The sequence below is a fragment of the Pteropus vampyrus genome, unplaced genomic scaffold (assembly GCF_000151845.1).
Source record: "Pteropus vampyrus isolate Shadow unplaced genomic scaffold, Pvam_2.0 Scaffold53, whole genome shotgun sequence".
NCBI lineage: Eukaryota > Metazoa > Chordata > Mammalia > Chiroptera > Pteropodidae > Pteropus > Pteropus vampyrus.
The window spans coordinates 7,650,540-7,662,461 of record NW_011888834.1 but is presented as its reverse complement, the minus strand read 5'-3'; positions in this window follow the sequence as shown (position 1 = coordinate 7,662,461).

The following is an 11,922-nucleotide window of genomic DNA, read 5'->3' as shown; positions in this document are numbered from 1 at the left end:
TGTTGACTAGACATTTTGTGGTGATCATTTGCAATATATATAAATATTGAATCATTATATTGTATACCTAAAACTAGAATAATGTTTTATGTCAATTATACTTCAATAAAAAATTTTTTTAATAACTTAAGTACTAAAATAAAAGTCTCTTGTTTGGAATTAAGACATGAAATCAAATGGCATTTCAAGTCCATATTGTGTTGAAACCTTCTGTGTTTTTCACCGATTACCACCCTGCAGGAAAGCACAGTCTGGCTAGGAAGAGGGGGTCATGTGTGATGGAAGCGGCTGACTGAGATGGAAGGGCTTGGCCTTCAGGGGCCTACAGACCCAGGTTTGGATCCCAGTTCAGTGACCTCCCATCTGTGTTACCTCTACTTCTCGATGCCTCAGTTTCCTCATCTGTAAATTGGCGGTAATACCCACTTCACATAATGTCTGCTATACTTTCCATTTGCCCCAATGCATTCTCTGTACTTCTCTGCTCCTTTGTCTGCTGACCCACAAGGACTGCACCATCCAGGCTCCGAAGCCTGTACTCTGGCTGCTTCCAGCCAATGGGAGGCTGTCAGAAGATGGAAAGGAAAGAGGAGTGAGAATTGAAGGGAGTTGTTCCTCCTGCTCTCTCCCTTTGCCAGGACCATCTCTGACTACAGCCCGAGATGAACATCCTCTCATAACAGCTCCAGCTCTGAATCAGCCAGGAATACAGCCCTTTATATCAGGGGCTGACAATGACTTTCTGCTGGGCTACTTCCAGGATGCTATAGCATTCATTTCTTATTGGTTCCCTTTACCTGCCACCCCTCTGTAAGTAGTTGCTTCATAAAAAAAAAAAAATGCCTTCAAAATTCCTGGCTAAGTGTGCCACCTATTTCTTGCCAGGACCTAGGCTGAAAACAGTGCTCAATAGATAGTGCATATTATCACGAATCCTAAACTTTTCAGTCCTTCCTTTGACATTATACATTTGGAAAACATAGTCACAAATGAAGGGCAGAGAAGTCATGGGAGGTTTCTGCAGAAAACAGGGACTGAAGACATAAGGGGAGTCTGGCTGCAAAATCTGTGACCCCACTGATTGCCAGGGTTGATTTGGAGGCTCTGGTTGTTTAGCTTGGTGCCCCCTTCCTCAATGCTCTGTGTGTCCCTTCTGAAGCTGTGCATCTGGTTAGTGACAACCTTCACTAACAGAGGAGAATAATCTTTGGTCAAAAATATTAAGAGACTGTCCACACTCACATAACGAAGTGTGAAAATGAAGACTTGAAACCAGGCCTGACTGTCCCCAACATCTAGCTCATCGTGCTAACATCTTGATGTTCTCCAGAGGCCCCAAGAGCCTTAAAATTCTGTAGAAATAGCAGCAACAAATGTGATCAAAATTACCACTTGCTCAAGGGATGTGTCACACTGGAGTAACAGATAGAAAGCAGTTGGCATTTTTTTTGAAAAGGGCCAATGATAGACACTATCAAAAATCCTTTCTATTTAATGGGATTTAATATCTCCTTATACTCACGAATGCATGAGACCCAATTGCAGAGTGTGACTCAAGCAAGAAAAACCACCAAACAATAATAAAATCCAGGGCAAAGGAAATAAGAAGGGAGAGCAACTCTGGGAAGATGCTCAAGATAAGATGTTCTAGTGATCTACACTAATGTGCAACATGTATCTTTGATGACAATTTTGTAATCCAATTTTTTCTGAAATATCGATACAATATTAATTGATGCAAAAGAGAAAACCCATTATATTAGAATGATGACTAGAAAATAGGGGACCATGGGAATGACTTGAGCATTATAATAAGCAGTTATAATATGTTCATTAGACATATTGGATAGATCATGGCTCTCAAAGGAAATACAAACTGAAATATTTGGTCTAAGCCCTGAGTATAAAGGATTTTTAACAAAACGAAGTAAAAATTGGATATATTTTTCATGCTGAAGCTCATTTTAAGTATCTTCCAACATCGTTAGAGATTTCCGCCTAATATTAAATGCTCAATTCCCTTGTGAATCTTGAAGAAAACTGGCAAAACTTGTAGGAGGCGAGAGAAAAATAAAGGGTACACTGAGAAATAATTGTCAGATAACAGCATTATTTCCTTTGTGTCTAATCGGTCTCACAGAAACTACTAGAACCTGTCCATAGCAATTCATTATTCACTCACGCACCCAACAATAATTCATGGTGTCCTTAAAGAACACTTCTGTGAAGCACTGAGGCTGCTACTGCAGACAAGACAGTGTCTGACCCTGTGGCTCATCGGCGCCTTACAAAGGGTCCTCATGCAAACTGCCGAGTCACGGAAAGGCAGCTGGAGCAAATGATAAGAGAGCTCTGCAGAGAAAGTCAGGTCTAAGTAGTGAAACGAGGAGGAAAGAGAATCCTGACAGAGGTACACACAGCAAATGCAAAGGCCCTGAGGTGGAAGAGAGCATGGTCTGTTCTAGAACAGAAAGCAGCCTCAGTGACAAAGTGTAGGAAGTTCGGGTGAGGGTACAAGAGGAGATTAAAAAGGTAGGCAAGGTTCAGATCGACGGGGATTTGGGGTCGGGCACTGGGATTTTTAAAAGCTTCCTGGCTGATTCTAATGTACGGCTAGTTTCTAGAACCAGTGAAAATCACTGTATTAGACTTCAGTTTTTAAAATCTTTTTCAACGAAGTTAGCATTTATCAATATAATCTATAATATTATTTTTATAAATAGCAAAAACACAAATCATATATCGATTAAATTTAATGGGGTAATCGGTCATTGGAATTTGCAGTCTAAACACCTGGGACCCAAGGTTCAAGGGGGTCGGAGGTACTGTTCTGCTCTTACAAGATTTGCATTTTGTAAAGATCACTGGCTTCAGGGTTGAGAATGACTTGGAGGGGCAGAGGGTGTGGCACCCAATTAGGAAGTGACAGCACTAGTCTAGGAAAGAGATAACGGTATTTATTCCCTTTGCACCTTGTCTCCTTTTCCTGTAAAACACAGAGCCGGACTGGCTAATTAATCCCTAAGGACCCTTTCATTTTAACACCATCAGACACAAAGGGGGCCATTGTGGTTGGAGAAGAATGTATTATAGCTCAATGCATATCCCCAAAATGGTGAAATGAAAGCGTGAGGGTGCTCAAAAGGTAGGTTTCCTCTTTATTATTCCCACCATCATCAAACATGCTATGATAACTAGTATATTTTTAAATGCTTTGACCCTATATCTTCCTCTAGCTACTAACACTTCTCTGTTCCCAATTACAGTAAAACTGTTTGAAATACAGCCTTCACCATAATTATACACTAATAGGCACAATATTAAGTCCGGAATTTGTGAAAATAGTGATTGGCTAGAAAAGAGTATGTCCTTGGTTTAAAGCCTAACATAATACCGTTTTAAGTGTTTCAAATTTCTGCTTGAACCAGGATGATAATAGTGGAAATTAAACATATTAGAGAAATATCTAGGATGATGGGAATAAAAGCCAAAGCTTACAATATGCCAGGCATTATTCTCACTGCTATATATGTATTAACTCAATCCCCAGAACAAATGCTATATGATTTATTAACACTGATAATGTCATTCCCATTTCGTGGTTGTGGAAACAGAGGTACAAATGGCTTAAATAATGTTCCAGAATAAAGAACTAATAAATGAAGAAACCAGGATTCAAATAAGACATTTGAGCAGTATAATCACCAGCCTCGTGGCTCTTTGTGGAAGTCACTAAAATATTAGTTCAGGCCTAATTTATTAGATATTCCTTCATTTTGCAAAACAAATTAACTGGATCCATGTTAATTGACTGGTAAAACAATGCTACCTGAATATTTCAACATATTAGATGTCTGGGATCAATGATTCACCAATTTACCTTAAAATCCATTGACGCGCCCTCAAATTTAGAACTTTCATCTTCTTGTGTAATTCAAAAATAAGCACCCAAAACTAAAGGATCATCATCCGCAAAAGAGAAGTGAAATTCAATGTTATAAAACTAAACTTAATAACCCAAAGACAGATTGCCTAAGAAGAGTACCAATGAATTCTTAGCTGAATCCTAAGAGCAGTCTCAATATAAGCATTGTTTTAGAGAAAAACAATTCATATTTTAAAAATATAATAAGTGAAATGGAAAGGAAATCTCATAAACAATATTTTATCAGACTCGTGAAGTAGAACAGATCTTTTCCAAAAAATTATTACAATTTCCCTGGTTTCCTACAAGCTATTTTCTTAACTGCTTTTGCAATGCTAGCTACTTCAAACTTATATGCACCATTTAAGAAAGAAAAAGAAGTATTTAACTTGTCTTCTGTCTGCATTATCTAAACACTGAAGTTTCCATTCCCCAATTCTGAATCTTTACTTCATAAGATAGAGATGAGAATACTTATACCTCTTGCTCTCAAAGTGAGGTCCTTCAACAAAATAGACATGACCCAATCTTCCAAGTGCTTGCCAGGAACTTCAGGGGACATACTGTCTACTATAGTTTATAGGGTACAAGGATTCTACTTATGTAGTCAACTTGCCTATAGATGCTTGATGAGTAGTACTATGGAGAACACACTATTAACCAGGGTTTACAGGCTACAGGGATGGTTCTTGCTTCCAATGTGCTTATAATACGCTATGCTTAGGTGGCCTATCTTGGCAGCTGTATTTATGGTGCCAGAAGACTTTGAAGGCAAAGAGTTTGAGCGATGGTTAATAAATCTAAAAACATGAAAACTAAATATAATAGCCCTCAAAATAAACTTTTACTTGGAAAAATTCCTAATAGTCTTGCCATCTGAGTACTGGACCTAAAAAGAATCCTAACTTAATGACAAATTCCTAAATCTAGAAACTAAGCCAATGGTAAATGAATTCAAAACAGTTAACATTCTGGAAGCACTTTAGTTTATTATTATAATTGTGATATTTTTAATCCTACTTCAAGGCTAGAAATAAAAAGAGGGAAAATAGAATAGGCTACACTAAAAAAATTAGAATACGTTCTACAAATCATCAATAACATCATTTTTGTAGAGCAGCAGCCCGTATTGACTTGAACAAAAGTTACCTTAATAGTGACTGAAAAGCCAAACAGCTCTCCCTGACCCCCGACCTCCTCTCTGTCCTTTTAACCAGAACAAAAGCTGAACTGTGAATTTATAGAAGGAAAGAAATCACATCAGAATCTGAAACACTTGCAGCAAAGGAGCGAAGCTGGTGAGAGTGTAAAGCAACAATAGCTGAGAGACAGCTGATAACGGCAATGGACGCACAGGTCGGGGTAAGAGGTATGTTGCCCCCAATCAAAAAGAGTGAGCTCAAAAAGGTTATCCTTGCCATGGAGCCATAATTTCCCAGTCAACAAATTCCCAAGAGTTTATGGGAAAAGCTAACACTAACGCATGAGTCATTTGGCCATTTCTGTGCCCTTAGACAATAAGCTGATGCTATACCAGGTCGCCTTTTATAAAACAACAAGATAATTCAACTTCCAACAGAATTTAGCACATTGTTCACTTTTATTACACTGTCAGAGAAGCAGTACTGATTTCAGAGTTCGCTTCTAGAATTATCCGTTATCAGAATGATGAGTGTTTGTGCGTTAAACCAGTAGATTCCTTGGCTTACTAGGATCTCTTAGTCACTTGATTCAGTGCAGCAGCCTAAAGTCTGAGAACCCCTACCTTTCAATTCTCGCCTACCTTTAAATTCTGTGATTTTTTTTTGAATCAATAAACAAAAGTTTGAAATGCTGCAAAAATCACTTAAATTCTCCTACATTTTATCCTCAACAGTTTTAAAAGCTTGCTTTCTAGTTCTCAGAGCCTAGAATAATATTGTTTTAAGTGTTTCAAATTTCTGCTTGAACCAGGATGATAATGGTGGAAATGAAACACATTGGAGAAATATCTAGGATGAGGGGAGTAATAGCTAAAACTTATTATTACCAGGCATTATTCTAATTGCTTTATATGTACTGACTCCATCCCCAAAACAAATGCTGTATGATTTATTTTCGCTGATAACATCATTCCCATTTCGTGGTTGTGGAACGAGAGGTACAAACAGCTTAAATAAATGTCCCAGCATAAAGAAAGTTGGGGAACCAGAATTCAGAACAAGACAGTTGAGTGGAATAGCCAATATTCTTAAGCACCATGCTACTGGCTCTTAGGAAATCAGCAGGATTTAGTGACTGGTTATATATGAATTGCAGTGTTAAAAGTGACTCTTGGTTTCTGGATTAAGATATAATCTTGATTCATGCTTACTGAAATAGAAATAAGTGCAATGGCACATATAGAATGGTTTTCATGTAACGATTAACATTTTTAAAAAAATTGCCGATTTCCAGCGCCAACCAAGATGGAGTAAGCCCAGTACAAACTACCTCTCCTACTGACTGCAACCATAAACTCCGGAGAAAATATAAAAAGCAGCTATTTGAAAACTCTGAAAATTAAACAATATAAAGACAATTAAGAAGGAAAGTCGAAACTTGGAAAATAACTAGTAGCAGTGTTTACTGGGGTGTTTCCCCCCTCATTTATCTCTAGGCTTTCACCCAAAAGTGATCCAAGTCTCAGAACTGTGCAACAGGCATGGACAGTGAAAACTCCAGGAAAAAACACCTCCTCTCTAGCCGGAGAGCCCAAAAAGAGGACTTCTGCTGACTGGCAAGTGCACAGAGATTCTCCCTTTTTTCTCTCTCCTCTCTCCTCTCCTGGCCTTCCCCGTGGCCAGTCCCATTTTAATGGGACCCTGCTCTCAGCCCAGGCTTAGCACCTCCAGTGAACTTCCCAGACGCCCACTGAAAGCTTATTTCTTCTGACCTTCAGGTCCTGCTCGCACCTGGGTACCTCCTGGAACTCAACAGCAACTTTTCACTCAACCACCTTCTTTCACATCTCTCCAAACTGCTTTTGACTTTTGCCTCAAGGAGTATTGATCTAGCTTTGATTTAAATTTTCAGAGACAGTCTGTTACTTCAGAAATCTAGACATCTCTCTTTCATTCAAAAACAATTAACTCCTAACAGTTATCCATTCTGCGCAGATGACAGAAACAGCCAAATTACAATGGAAAGAAATCATTAACATGCTATGGTAGACTCAGCTATAGTAAGGGATTCCTTAAAAGGAATTTCTTTCCTTTTAAGCTTGGATTTAGCTGTGAAAAGATAGGAGAAAAGAAAATGGCAATAGTAAAATGAGAGCTGAAATGCAGGAACTGAGTCAATGTTTTCACAGATAAAAACCCTATAATAACGCTTGGGTTTTGTAGTATAGCACTGAACCCGAGAACACGGGGCTTTCTCTGAATGACTCTGGAAATCATGAGGTATTCTGAATTTCCCTGAATTCTGTTCAGAGATTCTGCTGACATTTTTGGAGTGGCCAATATATTTCTCATCAATTTATACCATTTTGTTAATTCAATTAAATACCAACTGACATGTGAGATGCCTGAAAACAACAACATGATTGATGAAAAAATCTGTCTTTGTCCAATCAAATAAAATAACCTTGAAGAACATCCCACAGGAAAGAATGCTCATCATTTCTCCAAGTATTTAGATGGATTGAGTTTTATGGATTTGTTATAGGAGTACTAGTTTGGATGCATGTACCATTGGGAAGATTTACTGGAGAGAAAAAAGGTTCAGATCACTCCATGATGGTGAGCTCTTGTTTTAATTATAAATCATTTTAATCTTATTCTGCACCATGTCAATCCAGATGTAAAATTCTGAACTGCCCCCGACCCCTTTGTCACCAAAAATCCACATGCACAGGTTTTTGTGTTTAAAGCATTGTAGTCAAAGCTTTGGTGAGACATGAAGCTTTACAACTTAAATCTGCAAAGGCAGGTCTTAAAACAACTCTTCTTTTGCTTTCGGATAGTTATATTTTGGTTCCTCTTTTGCTTTAGCTTATCACCAAGTTCCTTGCTAAGCCTCTGATTATCTGCCATCTTTGCAAGAGTGAGGTTTTTGTTTCCTTACAGCCTTTAACACTACACAGCATAAATTTTTGTGCATCTTCCCTCCATTATTTTGGCAGCCTTCCCGATGGTAACGAGTGCAAACCAGTGATGTCACGTATAATGAGGAGTTCCTGAAATCTGATGTGTGCACAGACACATTCCCATTATTATATCTATTAAGATGTTCTGTGACAATTAGCAATGAATGTCAAGCTACATTCAACAATAAAGGCATTTATTAGCACATATTATTAGAAAGTCCAGAGGCCAAGTGACCTTCAGAGCTGGTTTATAGTGATGTCATGAGGATGTAGTGCCCTTCATAGTTAGCCCCACCCTGAGGCTGGCTCCCCAGGTCTGTGGGAAAGCCACTGACGTTTCCTCATCTTACCAGTAAGAAAAAGAGTTTGATTTCTACAACTATTGCACAAAATTACTCACATTTTCAGTGACTGAACCACCCCAAATTAGCCCCCGTGGCTAGATGCATGCCATGCTCTGATTGGCGTAGTCATAGTTACCATAACTGTGGGGAGGATAACGTGATCGCCCTGTTTCGTTTATATAAAGCCATCTGGAGATAGGGTTCATCCCATGCAAACCACATGACTACTACACTGTGGGGGAGGGGTATAAATGCATGTTGAAGAGCCCTTTCCCACCAAGCTGAGATTCAAATCTTGAATCCTAAATCTCCAATGGGAAAAAAAAAATCCATATCCCATAAAGCCAAGAATATTGGAGATAGAGACAAGAGGAAAGAGGGAGCAGATTACTCAATACCTGGATTAAAGCTGACTCAGGCCACCTGCCCTAGGCGTTTCAGGCGTGTATGATAGCAATGTACTTGGTTGCATGTGGAAAAAAAGTGAAAAAAAAAAAAGCTGGCTGGGGCTGCTTGAGCTCCAGACTCTTAAGCCCAAACACACAGAAGAAGAGCATCCATGTGACCCACCTTGAGAACACCAGCTCCAGGAAGGAAAAAAGTACTCCCATAATATTGTTCCATATGCACAACATTCATCCTTTTTAGAAGTGAAAGTTCTTGCCCTAACTCCTCTCTAGAGAGTTATAAAAGGGGTATCAGGGTAGAGAAACTTTGAATTCCCTTTTTACATAAGCATCACAGATACTAATTATAATTGGAAATGCCTTGTTGATCACTTTCAGTATTTATCACTTGTAACAGAAAATAAAGTTGTAAGAAAATTTCCTAGCACCTTTAGTCAGTGTGGATTCAATATGATTAAAGTGAGAAAATTAGAGTGTGTCCTTGCAGCGCTAAATTCAGTTAAAAGACCATTTGTTCAGATAACCACGTTCGGAAAGAATTCACGTGCTTTGAATCACGGCGCGCAAATAATGGAAACCCCCGCTCCCTGCTCCTCAGCCAAAAGCCACGCTGACACGGGGCGCCCATAGGCAAAGCGGTTCTGATCACAGAAAAAGGAAAAGCACAATTTGTGGCGGAGGAAAAAAAGCCTTGACTACAGAATAAAGCAATTTTCTTTAAGAGGGCTCTGTCTGCTCGCTCAATTTACTAAGCGAGTTCCACATGAAAGCATAAAAGAACATTTATGAATTCAAGAAACTAAAGAGCCCACAGAATGGAGTGACATCGCCAAGATGCTCGAGTCGCCTTGTTTTCTCTCAGCTAGGTGCGATTAGTACTGAAGGGTGGAGGCTTCGTTTAAAACTTAACTCTGCCTTTCTTATGCCCACGATAGTCTTTTCAGGCTCCTCCCAACTTTTGATAATTTTCAAGTTCTCTACTACTCTGGATACCTACTCATTCCCTCCCACTGGGAAGAGGAAGAGGAAATTGGAGCTAAAAATATTCATAGACCCCAGAAGTGACTTAAAGTTTTCATTTGTTTTATTTTATTTTAGTTAAAATCATATTTTGTATTAAAATTATTAAAGCCCTGTATGTAATGTATTCTAAACCTTCAGCTGCTGAGACTCACTTGCTAACATTCTATTTCCAATAGAGTTCGTGCTGGGTCTTCTTCAATAAGATCGAATTCTTTTGTAATTATCAAGATTCACTTAAAACGTTCTTGGTCAGGTCCAGAACAAGTTTCCCAGAAATAGGCTTATATAATAATATCCACAAAGAGCAAAAAGCCAAATTTCAAATAAGCCCAAGTCAACCAATCACAGAGAAATGATAAAATTGGCTTTAATGGAGTTCTGCTGTATATTCTGATCTTCACGGAGTTTAAACTTTTCATTTGTTTTCTACTATTCTAATAGTTGCTACCAAGTATGATGGCAACTTATTGTGTCCCAACTTCCTAATCCAGGGTGAAAAACAAGTTTAAACCTGCCCGATCTATCCCTTAAGCGATCTGTGAGAATAAATGAGATATTTATGAAAATACTTCACCTTATTAAAGAAGGAAGGAGTGAGACATAAATACAAGAGTGTGATTACTTGTAGAAAAAAAAAAAAAAAAATTACTCCTGTGTTATGCTAATATAAATCTTATTTCACACATTATAATAATATGAGCACTCTTTAGGAATAATATAACCTTCAATAGGATTTAAACAAGAGACAGGTGTGTAACGCAATGCCTTCTGACTGAATGGCAACATTGAATAAACTCCTAGTGGCTCAACATGTTTAAAGAATAAGCACTACAAAGATAAGCACCTTTACTAGGATATAATTCAATCTCCACATTCACTTCCAATTCTCTAAACCCACACACTTGTGTGCTCTGCACATGTCATCGATATGCATCTATATTATTTTTATAACCAATAACAAAAAAAAAATTCTTGACTACAGCAACGCTTTCCTTTTTGTATCTTCTGTGGTGTCTGCAAATGAGACAAATCGAAGTACAGACCATAAGAGAATTTGGAAAACAAATCTTATTTATAAGTGTAATTTACATAAAAATGGAGACTCTTTTGTAGAAAGAGCTGAAAGGCCTTTGCTAAGTTGTTTTTCCCCATTAGAAATACAAATTAAAATAGAAAAAAATGTTCTCTATTTTTCTGTCTCTTTATGATTTAAGTGCATGTGTGTACTAAAGATGATAAATCAAATGTTTTCCTTCTCGTTGGAAGGGGAAGTGATGGGCTTCTTTGGACACAAAATTAAAAGGCAAGTGGCCAGGCACTGCTATAGAATCCCTCCCATGTCATGGTCCTCCTGTCAGCCTGTCAGTACCAATAAGTAGCATAGGGATATTTGTAGAGGGAGAAAAAACAAAACAAAAAAAAACAGAAACAGAGACTTTTAAATAAGGGCCTGGTCCAGTCGGAGCACATGGATCACTCACATTCCATTTCCAGTAGATCACTGTACATTATTTCAAGAAGTAGCTTTGTATCCATTGAATGTACTGTCTCTTTCATTTTCCCTCCAGGGACACAAAATGTTCTTATGTGCATTGTCAATTGACTTGTTCTGTACAGTTCTGCAACCTTAACATGTCCAGTGGAGATCTTTACATGGCACTGTTATATTTGCCCCAAATTATCACACTGTGTGCACGTCGCACTTGGGTTCCCTGAGAAACATACTTGGAGAAAGTTTACTGGGAAGGGCCCTTAAGGCCAACAGCTGGGGAGGATAAAGGAATTAGGACAGGGCAGAGGGGTAGCGAGACCGCAATGCAGTTTCACTAAGGCCCCAGAGGGTCCCACTGAGATCCCTGGGCCTAGGATGGCCCTTCAGTGCAGCCTCAAAGTGGGGCAAGGAGTTAAGCCCTTATCCGCCCTCTTGGACCCATCCTTGGACCCTGGCTGACTCAGGCTGCAGAGTGTTTACAGTTGGCATGTGCCAAGATTATTGCTTCTCCTCTCTTTACCATTTCTACAAACTTCTGACAAATATAAGGGTTATATTTTTAATTGTTTATCAAAATAATGTTTTAAATACTGTCTACTCAGTGTGGTAATCTTGCTATGGTT